General features: G+C 34.3%; 1 long non-coding RNA gene across 1 annotated transcript; it reads left to right on the top strand.

Moving 5' to 3' along the window:
* Nucleotides 1–8,397: 8,397 nt before the first annotated feature.
* LOC139501456 (uncharacterized) lies at nt 8,398–9,493 on the top strand. Its single transcript, XR_011658574.1, has 2 exons — nt 8,398–8,545; nt 8,927–9,493. It is a non-coding gene; the product is annotated as an uncharacterized lncRNA (long non-coding RNA).
* Nucleotides 9,494–14,378: the final 4,885 nt, after the last annotated feature.

Raw genomic sequence — 14,378 nt, 5'->3', positions numbered from 1 at the left:
AAACTACACTGGATTTCTACCAAACTTGGACAGAAGCTTGTTTATGATCATAAGATAGTATCCAGAAGTAAATTTTGTAAAAAAAAAATTCCATTTTTTCCGTATTTTACTTATAAATGGACTTAGTTTTTTCTGCGAGGAAACATAACATTCACTCTGTGGTTAAAGTTTTAAGAATTTTAATAACTTTCTTAAACTATCCTTGGTTTGTACCAAACTTGAACAGAAGCTTGTTTATGATCATAAGATAGTATCCAGAAGTAAATTAAAAAAAAAAATTAATCCATTTTTTCTGTATTTTACTTTTAAATGGACTTAGTTTTTCTGTGGGGAAACATTACATTCACTCTGTGGTTAAAGTTTTTAAAATTTTAATAACTTTCTTAAACTATCCTTGGTTTGTACCAAACTTGGACAGAAGCTTAGTTATGATCATAAGATAGTATCAGAAGTAAATTTTGTAATAATAACTCCATTTTTTCTGTATTTTACTTTTAAATGGACTTAGATTTTCTTCCAGTTAATATTACATACAGTCTGCAGCGAAAGTTTTCAAAACATTTATTAGATTCATTAACTTTCCTAGATTTTTACCAAACTTGGACAGAAGCTTCTTACAATCAAAAGATAGTATCAAGAGGAATATTTTTATTGATTTTTTTCCTTATTTTTGTTGAGCCTGCGATTTACAGCAAAAGTAGGCGAGACACTGGGTTCCGCGGAACCCTTACAAATTTTTTTCGGAAATTATTTGAAATTATTTCATACATATTAGCTGTATTTGTATTTAAATTTTTGTTGTAAATTTATGTTGAAATTACTTTAAACTTTCATTCAGAATTTGATTATATTATTAGCTTTCGAACTCTTTTACAGTTTGTTAATTTACATTAGAATTTTAAAAAGTGTGACACATAGGTAGAAGAATAAACAGTTGCTACTGTTTGTAATTGATATATAATATTTGACTTTGTAAATACATATATATTGTGTTGATATTTGTACATTGAAATAATTTGCATATTATTCTGTACATATTAAATAGATTCATAACTGCCCAATCCCCACACCTGTCAGTTAGGATTATTGCAAAGACTAGAGACACGATAAATACTCTTTTACTCGTAAAGTTCCACAGAACTTTGCTGTCGCAGATATTTACCTACAAAAATTTGAGGGTAAGTGAGGAATATAAGTACAGAAAGAAACCGACTGGAGTAATTTGTACATTTGAAGAAGTAGGTATAAAGCTCATTGAAGAACTAGAAGTATACATAGTTAAGTAAGTATACGTGTTGTTTGATTGATAGGTTCTGGTTATTGAGGTACTTGATAGGTGTCTACATTGCGTTGTATAGGTAGATCTGTTGCTTCGGTTCTTGCTGTTGACTGACTGATTCTTTAATACATTTTAAGTTTCAGGATCTTCAGCGATTTCATTGATGATACATTGATATTATTTACAGCAGCAGCAGTACCAGTTTCTACTTTACATTATATTGTATTATATATATTTGCTTATATAGTTATATATATTTTGATTATATGTAGCAGCTAGACGTACTCGGTAAGGAATAAATTACACACATTTTGGTGAGTATTAGGTGTGTGTGATTTGCAGAGACATAGCTGGGTAGGAACTTTAAAAAAGGTACGTACGTGTATATTGATACTATTCATATTTGTTTTCATTATACATACTCATTGGTTTTCAGTTGTGAGGTATTGTTAGCCACTGTGTACATTATACTTATATATAGTGTTTTCTTAGATCCATTTTTTGTATACATATAATAATCAGAGTTTTGATTTCAGTATATTGATTTACCATTGCAGAGTTGCAATTGCCATCTAGTCTGTTTATTTCAGAGGAGTTAGTCATTTCAGTTCAGTATTATATCACTCTATATTTATTTAGGCACTGTTGTCGAGTTTGTTGATACTTAATCATAATTTTGATTTCAGACCATACTAGTAGTTAGAGTTACTAATCTTTTTTTTTTTTTTTTTTTTACAGGATATTCATTGAGATTTCCAGATTATATTGTATCATATTTGGATTTGCATTAATTCTATCTTTATTGTAGATTAGACATTAGACTGCAGATACTAATCTTATTTTTTCATTTAGATTTCAGGTACTTAATCTTATTTTTTTCTCTATTTGATTTCAGAATCCTTATTTTTGTTATAGGTACTTAAAAACTTTTTGCTTATTTAATTTATTCCAGATAATTTCTATGTATTTTAGGTAAATTAATATTATTCATATATTTGTTTTTCTTTCAGATACTTTGTTTCTATTGTAGGTACTTAACATTTTTTTGTTTTAGCATTAACTTTTGGTATATATTTGTATTCATTTCAGACATATTTTTTTTCTTTTAGGAACTTAACATTTCTTTGTTTCAGAAGCTTTTGTTTATTTCAGATTTCATCTCAGCATTTTATTTTTACAGTTTAGGTATTATCATTTTGTACAGCCATGTCGGATTATCTATCTAAGGATGAGATCAGCAACATAGTTATGGCCTTCAAGGAGATGGATCTAAAACCATGCGCACAGACACCAGATGATTTTAAGACATGGATGGCAGATTACAAAGACACTGATGATGATTTATGGAATGCCTATTTACCACGGATATCAGCGTTTTCCGGAGATGCAAAGACTGGTACACCATACGACCTATGGAGATATGAGATACAGTGTCTCATCAAGACAGGACATACACATGAAACCATCACGATGGCTATAAGACGTTCTCTACGTGGAGATGCTAGCAAGGTTCCCATGAGACTTGGTCCGGAAGCAACCATTGACGACATCATTGATAAGATGGACAGTATATACGGATCTGTTGATCAGCCTGAAGCTTTACTTGGCCAATTCTACACGGCTAGACAGCAAGATGATGAAGACGTTGCAACATGGGCTTGTCGATTAGAGGAAATACTAAGCAAAGCCAAGAACAGAAAGAATATCACAGAGGAAAACATCAACGATATGCTTACGTCAAAGTTCTTTGATGGATTAAGACCGGAGATGAAGAATATTGTCCGCTACAAGAAAGATACCATCACCGATTTTCACTCCTTACTGAAAGCTACAAGAGAAATAGAGAATCAACATAACCTCAAACCATCTTTGAAAAAGAAACCACCTACACAGGCTACTAGTAAATCAACGACAACAACAGTAGAAAACAGGCAAATTCAGCAACTTACAGCATTGGTGAAACAACTCTCACAAGATGTCAAGGCTTTGAAGGAAGATAGAAATTGTGACCAACCATCTACTAACATTCAATGGTCACGAAGAGATACATCATGGACACCATATCATCCAGATGAAACAACTATATATAGACCAGTAGAACAACATAGAAGACGCAAACAGAATGATTTCACATGTTGGCGATGCAGACAGCCAGGACACTACGCTATAAACTGCACTGTACGACTTGATCATTCAAGAAAGACACAGCGTGCTCTGAACCTCCAACAATCATTCATCATGAAACAATCAACACAACAAACTGAACAGAAATCACCTATATCAGGATTACTTGGTTCATCAAATGAAGTTCCTATTACTGTTAATGGAATTAACACAACAGCACTTCTCGACACAGGTTCAACTGTATCAACAATAAGCGAAAGTTTTTACAATCAACATCTTTATTCTACACCATTACAGTCACTCAGTTTTCTTTTGAAAATAGAATGCGCCGATGGACAACGTTTACCTTACAAGGGATACATTGAAGCTGATTTGCAACTTCAAGGAGCAAATTACAACAAGATACAACCTGGTTTATTTCTCGTCATACCAGATAGCGAATATCATCAAGAAGTACCACTGCTTATCGGAACAAACATCTTATTTGAAGTTATGAAAGACATCAAACAAGAACATGGTACACGTTTTCTACAAGATGCTACTCTGATAACACCATACTACTTAGCCTTCAGATGTATGACCTTAAGAGAGAAAGAACTTGAAAGACAACATAACCGTTTAGCACTGGTGAAATCAGCAGAAACAAAGCCGATTATCATACAACCTAACACAGAAGTAGTTATCAAAGGCTATATGGACAAGATGTTACCGTATCCATCCACCGTTTCCATGCTTCATGCAACTTCAAACTCAGTAATACCTTACGACCTAGATATTGTACAAGCTATTATCACATACGACCAGAATCAACGAGATGATATTCCAGTTCACATTTCGAACATTTCTACAAGAACCGTTACCGTTGCACCTAGAGCTCTTTTATGTGAACTTCAACCAGTAACCATAACAACAGAACAAGTAAAACCAGATGACAACAATCAGATAGATATTCTCAAGGATATACACATACCAGAAGATATGAAACCAGATGAACTTAAACGAGGAAAGAAATTGATAAACCGATACAACGATATATTCTCCAAGAGCGATACAGACATTGGTTATACGTCGTTAGTGAAACACCGGATAGATTTAACAGATAACACTCCATTTAAGCAACGACACCGACGAATTCCACCGTCAATGCTAGATGAAGTCAGAGATCATCTTCAGCAACTACTGTCAGCAGGTATCATTAGGCGTTCACATTCACCATGGTCGTCCAACGTCGTCTTAGTACGGAAGAAAGATGGGAAACTCCGCATGTGCGTTGATTATCGCCAACTGAACAATCTATCCATCAAAGATGCCTACGCACTTCCGATGATTGAAGAAATCCTTGACTCGCTAGGTGGAAATAAGATATTTACAGTGCTTGATATGAAGTCAGGCTATCATCAAGTGGAGTTAGAGGAGGAACACAAGAAACGAACAGCTTTCACAGTAGGACCACTTGGTTTCTTCGAATTCAACCGATTGCCATTTGGGTTAGCAAATTCACCAGCTACATATCAACGATTGATGGAAGAATGCCTTGGTGATCTACATGCAAGAATTTGCTTCATCTACTTAGACGATCTAATCATCTTTTCGAAAACCTTGGACGAACATCTAGATCGCCTCGAGAGAGTTTTCCAGCGTCTCCGAGAAGTTGGCTTAAAGTTATCCCCAAAGAAGTGTTCTTTCTTTCAACGAAAGGTGAAGTACATTGGTCACATCGTATCAGAGAAAGGAGTTGAGCCAGACCCAGATAAGATCAGCAAAGTCACTAATTGGCCAAGACCAACAACACCTGAAGAAGTGCGCCAATTCCTAGGCTTCGTTGGTTATTACAGAAAGTTCATCAAAGACTTCTCAAAGATTGCTCGTCCTTTGACGGATTTGATGCCAACAACAGGGAAAAAGATTAGAGGAAAGAAACCGAAGAAAGACCATAAGCAACAACCATGGCAATGGAATAAAGAACAGGAGAAAGCCTTTCAACAGTTGAAAAGTCACCTTGCATCACCGCCGATATTAAGCTTTCCCGACTCCGAACATCCATTTGAGCTGCACACCGACGCTTGTATTAATGGACTTGGAGCTGTTCTTTATCAGACACAGGAAGGAAAACAGCGGGTGTTAGCTTATGCCAGCAGAGGCTTGTCAAAATCAGAGAGATACTATCCAGTACATAAACAAGAATTCCTTGCGTTAAAATGGGCCGTCACAGAGAAATTTAAGGAATACCTGTATGGCCAGAAGTTTACAGTCTACACAGATAACAACCCTCTGACGTACGCACTTACCACAGCGAAGTTAGATGCCACAGGACATCGTTGGCTTGCGGCGTTAGCATCCTTCGATTTCAACATCGTTTATCGACCAGGTAAAAACAACGCAGATGCTGATGGATTGTCACGTCTTCCTGGTATTCACACCAAACCAGATAACATCTCAGAGGAATCTGTCAAGGCTATTTGCAGCTTAGTACAACCTGTTGCATACGTAGAGTCATTATCACACCAACCAGATGCTTTAGACAACATACCTGATTTGCTCAAAGAACATCAAATCAACATCAGAGATGAGCAGATGAACGATTCTACAATAAGATACTGGATAGACAAAGTCAGTAGTAAGATGAAACCCAGAAAGCAAGATGTACCGTCGTTACCATTCCACAACATGCTGTATAATAATTTTGACAAGTTGAAGATCAAGCGTGGAGTATTATACAGAACAACTATTGACAACGACACTACTAAAGATCAACTTGTATTACCAACCTCTCAGATCTCAACAGTACTCAGATCACTGCATAACAATATGGGACACCAGGGAAGAGACAGGACAACAACATTAGTCAAAGATCGTTTCTTTTGGTATGGTATGACTAGAGATATTGAGCAGTGGATCCAGAGATGTCCAAGATGTATATGGCGTAAGACTCCAACCAACGACAGAGCTCCATTGACCAGTATAAGAACTACTCAACCCATGGAGATAGTCTGCATGGACTTTCTGAAGTTAGAAGTTTCCAAGGGCGGATACCAGTACGTATTGGTGATCACAGATCATTTTACTCGATACGCACAGGCCATTCCAACGAAGAACATGACAGCACGAACTACTGCTGAAGCTTTCTTCAAGAATTACGTGGTACATTATGGACTTCCAGAAAGAATACACAGCGACCAAGGTGCTAACTTTGAGAGTCGTTTAGTCAAAGATTTATGTGATATCACTGGCATAAAGAAGTCTCGTACAACGCCATACCATCCACAAGGCAACGGACAATGCGAGAGATTCAACAGGACACTCATAAACATGCTTGGAACTCTGGAGAAAGACAAGAAAGCAGACTGGAAGTCTTATATTGGTCCTATTGTTCATGCCTACAACTCGACCAAGCATGACACTACAGGCTTTACACCGTTCCAGCTGATGTTTGGTCGACAGCCGAAGCTTCCAGTAGATTTAGCTTTCGGGATTGACAGTGATAGAGATCCGAAAAGTATGACGAAGTATGTTGAAGATCTGAGACAGAAGTTAAAGACATCTTATGAACTTGCATCATCAGCTGCAGTAAAATCACAGGGTAAACAGAAGCAAGCTTATGACATCAGAGTTAAAGGAGCGATTTTGCATAAAGACGATCGAGTACTTGTGAAGATTCTTGCCTTCGATGGAACCCACAAGTTACAGGATAAATGGGAAGAAGAACCATATGTAATCCTCGATCAGCCTAATACAGAACTTCCTGTCTATGTAGTTAGGAAAGAGAATGGTCATGGAAGAAAGCGAACGCTTCACAGGAACCATCTATTACCCATCGGAAGCATCAACGAGGAACTTGTGGAAGAGAACATAACTCACCAGAAACCAGTTCCTTTGCCAAGAAGAAGTAAACGAAAACCAGCATCACCAAAGAAGAAACCTGCTCCAGTAGAAGTTTCAACAGACTCCAACACAGAGAGTGAGGATGAATCAATGGTATATGTCGTGGTTGAAGAGCCTCAACAAGAAGTTCAATCAGATATTCAACCGGATGATGTTATCCAAGCAGATGATGAAATAGCATCGGTTGAGGAGGAGGCTACTGTTCCCGGTAACGCTGATTACGATCAGGACCGCACCGAGGAGCATTCTGAATTAGAGGAGGACGCTTCTTTGCCTGAGGAATCAGGAGGTTCAGAGCACGAAACATCACTAGATGATCAAGTATACGATTTGGCAACAGATGCTTTACATGATGTAACAGATGATGATAGCAAGGAAGATGAGAACATTGATGATGACGAGGAAGAAGATGATGATATTAGTACACCAGAACCACAGCAAAGACGATCTACTAGAACTAAGACATCAACAGCTACAACCAAGTACAAGGATTTTGTTGTACCACCAGTCTCCAAGAGCGCACAACCAGAATGGATGGTTCGTGCTGACTACCTTAGGACTGCAGCATCCTCTGGAATGTTTATCAACATGGCTGATGAAGTATCTAGAGCGATGTTGAAGTTGATCACTAAGCCAGATGATTAGATGAATTTTGTATTTCAGTTTTGTCCAGTATTAGACGAGGACGTCTTTTCCTCACACAGGGGGAAGATCATTGTTATATATTTTTGTTTATTGTCACTATGATTCCAGTTATGTCTTGGAAGACATTCTCGCAGCAGGGGGAGAATGTGACAGAGTATATTTTTACGTATTTCATTTATTAGTATTTTACATTTTATCATATGCCAGATATTAGACTTGATTACTTCACTTTGATTATTTGATCTTTTGATTTATAGTTCATTATCTCTTCACACTTTAAAATGTATGAAAGTTCTAGTCAGTCATACTTCATTGGGCATAGTTGTAATAGTATCTACCTGTCCAACTCATTAGTAAATTAATTGTCACACCTTGTTTACCTTTATGGTCAGTTCTTATTGGTCATTCTGGACACACCTCAGATTTTGGAAAAGAAGTAATGGTGGTAACTCTTGAAAATTGGAGACATACATATTTAATATATACTTCTTGTTTAAACCGTATATAGTGATGAAACTTATATAGAGACATTATATTTAGTGCTCGTGATTATTCACTGAAGTTTCCATACTTTGAAACAACTGTAGTTATTGGAAATTACATTCTTTATATCTGGTAAGTAGATTTTATGTTCTTTGTGGTGTATGAAAGGCGTATGCAGTGCATGCTATACAATTCTGCCCGTTTATAGGTAAGTATGCCCATAGACCTTAGATATGATAGCAGTAAGATAGTTGATGTATTAATCTGAGAATATATGATGTGAATCTGTAGTTTGAATGTGGAAAGGGAGATTTACGAATGATTTTGAAAGTGACCTTGACCTTTCGGTTATGGATCTATGACGTCACATTGACAATTGCATTCATATTGTCATGTATGGTTATTTTGTGTAATAGCTTGATTTTATTATATCAGTCTTTAATATGTTGTATTTTATATAAGGGATAACTATTTTCCTAGATCCTAGTATTTACTATTGTGTATTATTTTCAGGACACATAGATTATGATGTCCCTGTAACATACTGGTTGTACTGTAGATGTTAGATATATAACCTGGTTCCACAGATTGGTAAGGGTCATATTATATTATGTTGTACCTACATAGATATTTCACATTACAGTAGTGCATACGAACTTAATAGAATACTATAGTGAACAGATAATAACCTTTGTATGTTAAAGGTTTTATGAATGACACTCGTTTATGAAGTACAGTACATTCGACTTGTTTATAATACGCTTGGTTGATTATAATGATATACTATTTGATACGACTTATCAAAAGCATGCATTTGTATTTAGAAAGATATAATTGCGAGTGTATTGCATATTGTGAATGTCACCGCATTCTTGATACTCAGTATAGATTATTGTATACGGAATAGAATATTATATGCGATCTTGTAACATTGTTATTACGCCAGTATAATATTTATATGTTTATAGTATAAGACTTTGATAAGACTGTGATATTGATAATTGTAATAACTATATGCTATTGTTATTGCAGGGTTATTTATTTATTCCTATGTTAACTTAATAAAGTGATGTCAAAGAACCCTAGACTTGTCGTTTATGGAACCCCCGTAAAACACGACTATCACATAACTCTCCAACGAGATGGATTTAGATTGAGAAATTAATTGACCTAATAGTAAGGCCACACCAATTTAATTTCTTGTTCTACGGATTTTTGGACTCCAAAATTTGGGGCGAGCGAGCGATTTGAAAATTTTAATAAAAAAATATTTAATTTGCAAATTTTTGAGGCGAAGCTTGAAAAGTAAAGGCGAGCGATTATAATTTTTTTTTGTAAACATAAAATAGTAGGTTTTGACAAGATTAAAATTTGATTTATCAATGTTTATCAGTCTTGTACTTTGACATTTCTTTAATTTCTGAAGTATTTTTTCCCTGTTCACCAAGCAATAATTAAATCTGGTCTATGTACAAATGATGTATGTGTGACTGACAATGAGACAATTCTCCATCCAAGTCATAATCAGTTTTGGGACAACCCCTTTATGTTATAAATATCCCTTTTACATGTTTTATGAGGGATCAATATAAGTTATAATATATTTTTTTCTACAAAAGGGCTCATATTTTCTCAAAGAACTATATATCTATCTAGTATTAACTGGTCAAAACATGTCCAAGAATTTTGTAATATTTCTGGACTTTAACCATGTTAAATTAACACATTTACTTTAACAGTTTAATATTATTCAAAATAAGTGGACCCCTCTTTTAGAAAAAAGTTAGTTTAAAATATGATGTAACTCTCATCTTTTTGAGTACAAAATTCTAAGTTTTCAAAGGTTTTGTATAGAAGAACTATAGTACAAATCCTTGGTATTTCTATTTTCTTTTCTACATCAGTAAAATGACCCCTTGTCTGAGGGAGGGTTGTTCTCAGCCTAATAATAATAACAACACAGGTCAAAGTACGGCCTTGTACACAGGGCTTTGATACAGACCAAACAGCAAGCTATAAAGGACCGCAAAATTATTAGCGTACACAATTCGAACAGGAAAACAAACGATCTAATTTATATATCCAAACGGGAAAATACCAATGAACAACATCAACAAACGATAACTGCCGAACGACAGGCCCCTGAATCAATCAGGACACTGTCAGGTGCATAAACATGCAGCGGCTATGAATAGTTTTGTTTCGCCAGCATACAATATAATTGCAGTTGAAGGCAAATCCTTCAGAAGTTCTCTGTACTTTATTCTAACAACGAACATGTTTTGATAGGGAATATAAGTAAGGGGGAAAGAAACCAATTTTTTGTTCTTTACTTCCGTTATAAATTTATTTCGGAGCACTCCCTCTTTGGATAAATAGGTTTCATGCTGAAAAAAATATTCTCACAGATATTTACACAGTTTGGTGGGGTGCTTTTATGTTTAAAATTGTTATATACAGGTTAGACTGTGATTTTAAAAACAAATGTTGATATCTTTTTATAATATTTACAAAAAAAAAAACGGTGCGGGAAAAGGACATGATTACATTTCCGGATGCGGGAAGCGGGAATATAAAAAAAATAAAAAAATTCTGTTTTGAAAAAAATAAGTGCGGGCGGGTCCGTCGAACAAGGAATCAAATTGGTGTGGCCTAAACCATTATTGAAGAGGCATAACTTTTGAATTTTAGATACAACAAATTTCATCAATAAATAGAGTCACACAAGATAAAAAAGGGAATGCATTTTTATTGCCTATGATGTAACGTAAATGTACACAAATTGTATATGATCATATGGATGTGAAGTTAGCAGGTTCGTTATTCGATATTCAATATTCAATATCCAACCGGCTGCTAGCAGTCGGTTGGATATTCAAAATTAAGTTGAAAATCATAAAAAACACTTAATTAGGGAAATTCCGCGATTTTTTACTTATCATCTAATTATGTTCATCTTAACATAAAAAACACATTTGCAAAGTTTTAAATTTATATTCCTTCTAATAACGGAGAAAATCAAGTATTTGTAACTTTTTTGGTTGAATTCTCGAGTGGGTCGTGACGTTTTAGCCCGATGTGTTGAATTCTGGGAAAAAATAAAATCTGTTTAACTCTTATAGCTTATCGACAATATACGTAATTAAAAGCGCACAGCTGACGAATGGTCGTAGTTATTAACCACAATATAAGAATGAACGAAAATGACTATGCATATACCGTTTTGTATTTTTTGAATTAAACTCCTATAAAATTATCTCTAGTAAATGTTTTCGAATAAATTTCATTAATTATTGTTGAGATTTTTTTCATAAAATATTTATTGAATATTTTTACTGATATTGAACTGAAAATATTTCAGTTCTATTTACCGTTATTGTTTTGATAATCATTTCAATGCAACTAATGTGTGAGCAGAGTGTGTATATTATTTTGTAAAGGTCACTGTATATTTCTCGGCTTGAGGTCAATTCGTTTACCTTGTAGCCATTTAGCCGCAGGTGTGAGTTCAAGCGTACAAAGGTATGAATGTTGTTATTTGGAAAGGATAACTTGACAGAAAGGATTAGAAAGAGTTTGCTGTATTTAAACACTAAGATTTTAAAATACACGATGAGAATAAAGATACAATAATTAAATTGTGTAAATTAATTGAAAATAAAATTCAGATTCGTAATTCCGAAAGTATAAAAATAAAAGGAAACAATTTTTTATTACTTTCTTAGCGGCAATTGGCGTAAAGATTCAAATATGAAGTAAAAAATAGTAGTTTTAATCTTTAATAAAAACAAGGATTTGTATAAAACTAAATGCAATATTACCCAATTTGATATACCATTGCACATCTGTTTGATATCATTGACTTTACAGGAATTTCTTAACTTGTATTCAAATCTGGCTGTGTTTAAATGCTCATAAAACTATATCAATTTTAAAGTTTTTAATTGAAAAAAAATACAACATACAACATGCATGATTTTTTTTAGTTTCTTTTTAACATTACATTCTTACATAATTAAATTCATTTGACAATCATTTACACGAACTTTTTGTGAAAAGAATACCAATTATCTAAGCTAAGGCATTATTTTTTTTGAGGATTTTTGTACATTTAAAAAAAAAAATCTATGATAATATTTGTGCAATGTTGATAGCCGTCATTAATCCAAATAAGTAATACAGTAGTTGTAATAAAACTTATATTTTAGTCATGCATAACTGATATTGACGAATTTAGAATAGATCGTCCATACATCGTTGTTCTTGAAACAATCATTATTAGTATACATGTAAGTTTCCTGACGTATAAGCGCCATTTGACAATCATTTGACAATCATTTACACGAACTTTTTGTGAAAAGAATACCAATTATCTAAGCTAAGGCATTATTTTTTTGAGGATTTTTGTACATTTAAAAAAAAAAAAATCTATGATAATATTTGTGCAATGTTGATAGCCGTCATTAATCCAAATAAGTAATACAGCAGTTGTAATAAAACTTATATTTTAGTCATGCATAACTGAAATTGACGAATTTAGAATAGATCGTCCATACATCGTTGTTCTTGAAACAATCATTATTAGTATACATGTAAGTTTCCTGACGCATAAGCGCCATTGACGATGAGCTCCAGAGAAAGCAGACTAGTAGCGTTTCGTTAGTTTGTTTGTTGGGAAAGGAGAGGAGAGGAAATGCAACCACAAGCATTTATAGTCAACACAACCAGAAATCGTTGGACGGGGAATATGAAGGCTTCCAAGAATGAACAAGTGACATGTCTAACTCTGAACAGTTAGAAAACGGACTATCGACATCGACCGCTTGCTCTTGATATTTGAAACTGCATGCATATATACGTATACCATGTATACGTTTATGATAGTGATGAGTTCTTGCGTCTGACAAAAACTAAATTCCTTCATGGTTATATCTTGCCATACGTTTATTTTGGTTTGTAAGGTGATTACTCAAAATCGTTATTTGAAAATCCTGTTTGTGAGATGTAGATTCATTTCAATGCAGAAATCTCGTCCATATATTAAGTTTCACAAGTGTATAACACGGAGAAGCTCTGAAGGTACATTACTCCCATTTTGTTTGGGTGTGAACCATCGATGTTTACAGAAATATCAAAGAATAAGATGATGATGGTAGAAAGAACTATGGGCGTCATGTGGCAAATATCACATGCATATCGGACCATGAATTGTCAACCTGTATGAAAAGATTTCCAATACAACCATATTATTGAGAAGGAATGTTTACATGCTATACTCTCGTACTAGTATGACAGGATTCTTGTGGCGTTCACCTTAGACACACATCTTTTTAACGATGTTTAAAAAAAAGACAGAACCAATTTAATGTCATATTTCCCTATTTTTTAAATATAACTTAAAGTCTTTTATCTGACAAGAATACCCCTATTTAGCGGACAAGTAATTTATTCTTTTTTCTGTTATTGAATACCAAGAAAGAAAATAAATCCCTTGGGGATAATCAGTGTTCGTCCAGTGGCATATATAACAATTGTGATGACGAATTCCTTCCTTTGTTTGTGAACAATCTTACTTAAATAAGAAAGGGATGTGTCATCAGCAAACAATGGAGTTAGACTTATCAAATTATCAGCGATGTCATTTACGGCTGGTCAGTGAACGCTAGAATGACCTGGTATAAAACCTGACTGAAATTTGTATAACTGATAACTGGTTTGTCATTAAGTGATTAAATACATTTTTTAAAAATACAATTCTTTCAATTACTTTGCCCACTACTGATAATAATAAATGAGATGGAAAACAGTGATTTGTCTCCGATTTTTCACAGAAATGCTGATACGTATACTTACTTTCGTCTGCTTTCTTTCGACCAAACGAAAAGAGTGAAAAAACAAACAGTTTCATACGGTTTTCATAAGTATTCATTTTAATTCTTTTATTCATTAATGGGGCGAGTTGGCA

Source organism: Mytilus edulis, chromosome 13, assembly GCF_963676685.1.
Source record: "Mytilus edulis chromosome 13, xbMytEdul2.2, whole genome shotgun sequence".
Classification (NCBI taxonomy): domain Eukaryota; kingdom Metazoa; phylum Mollusca; class Bivalvia; order Mytilida; family Mytilidae; genus Mytilus; species Mytilus edulis.
The sequence above is the reverse complement of the archived record's forward strand: the minus strand, read 5'-3'. Positions and strand labels throughout refer to the sequence as shown.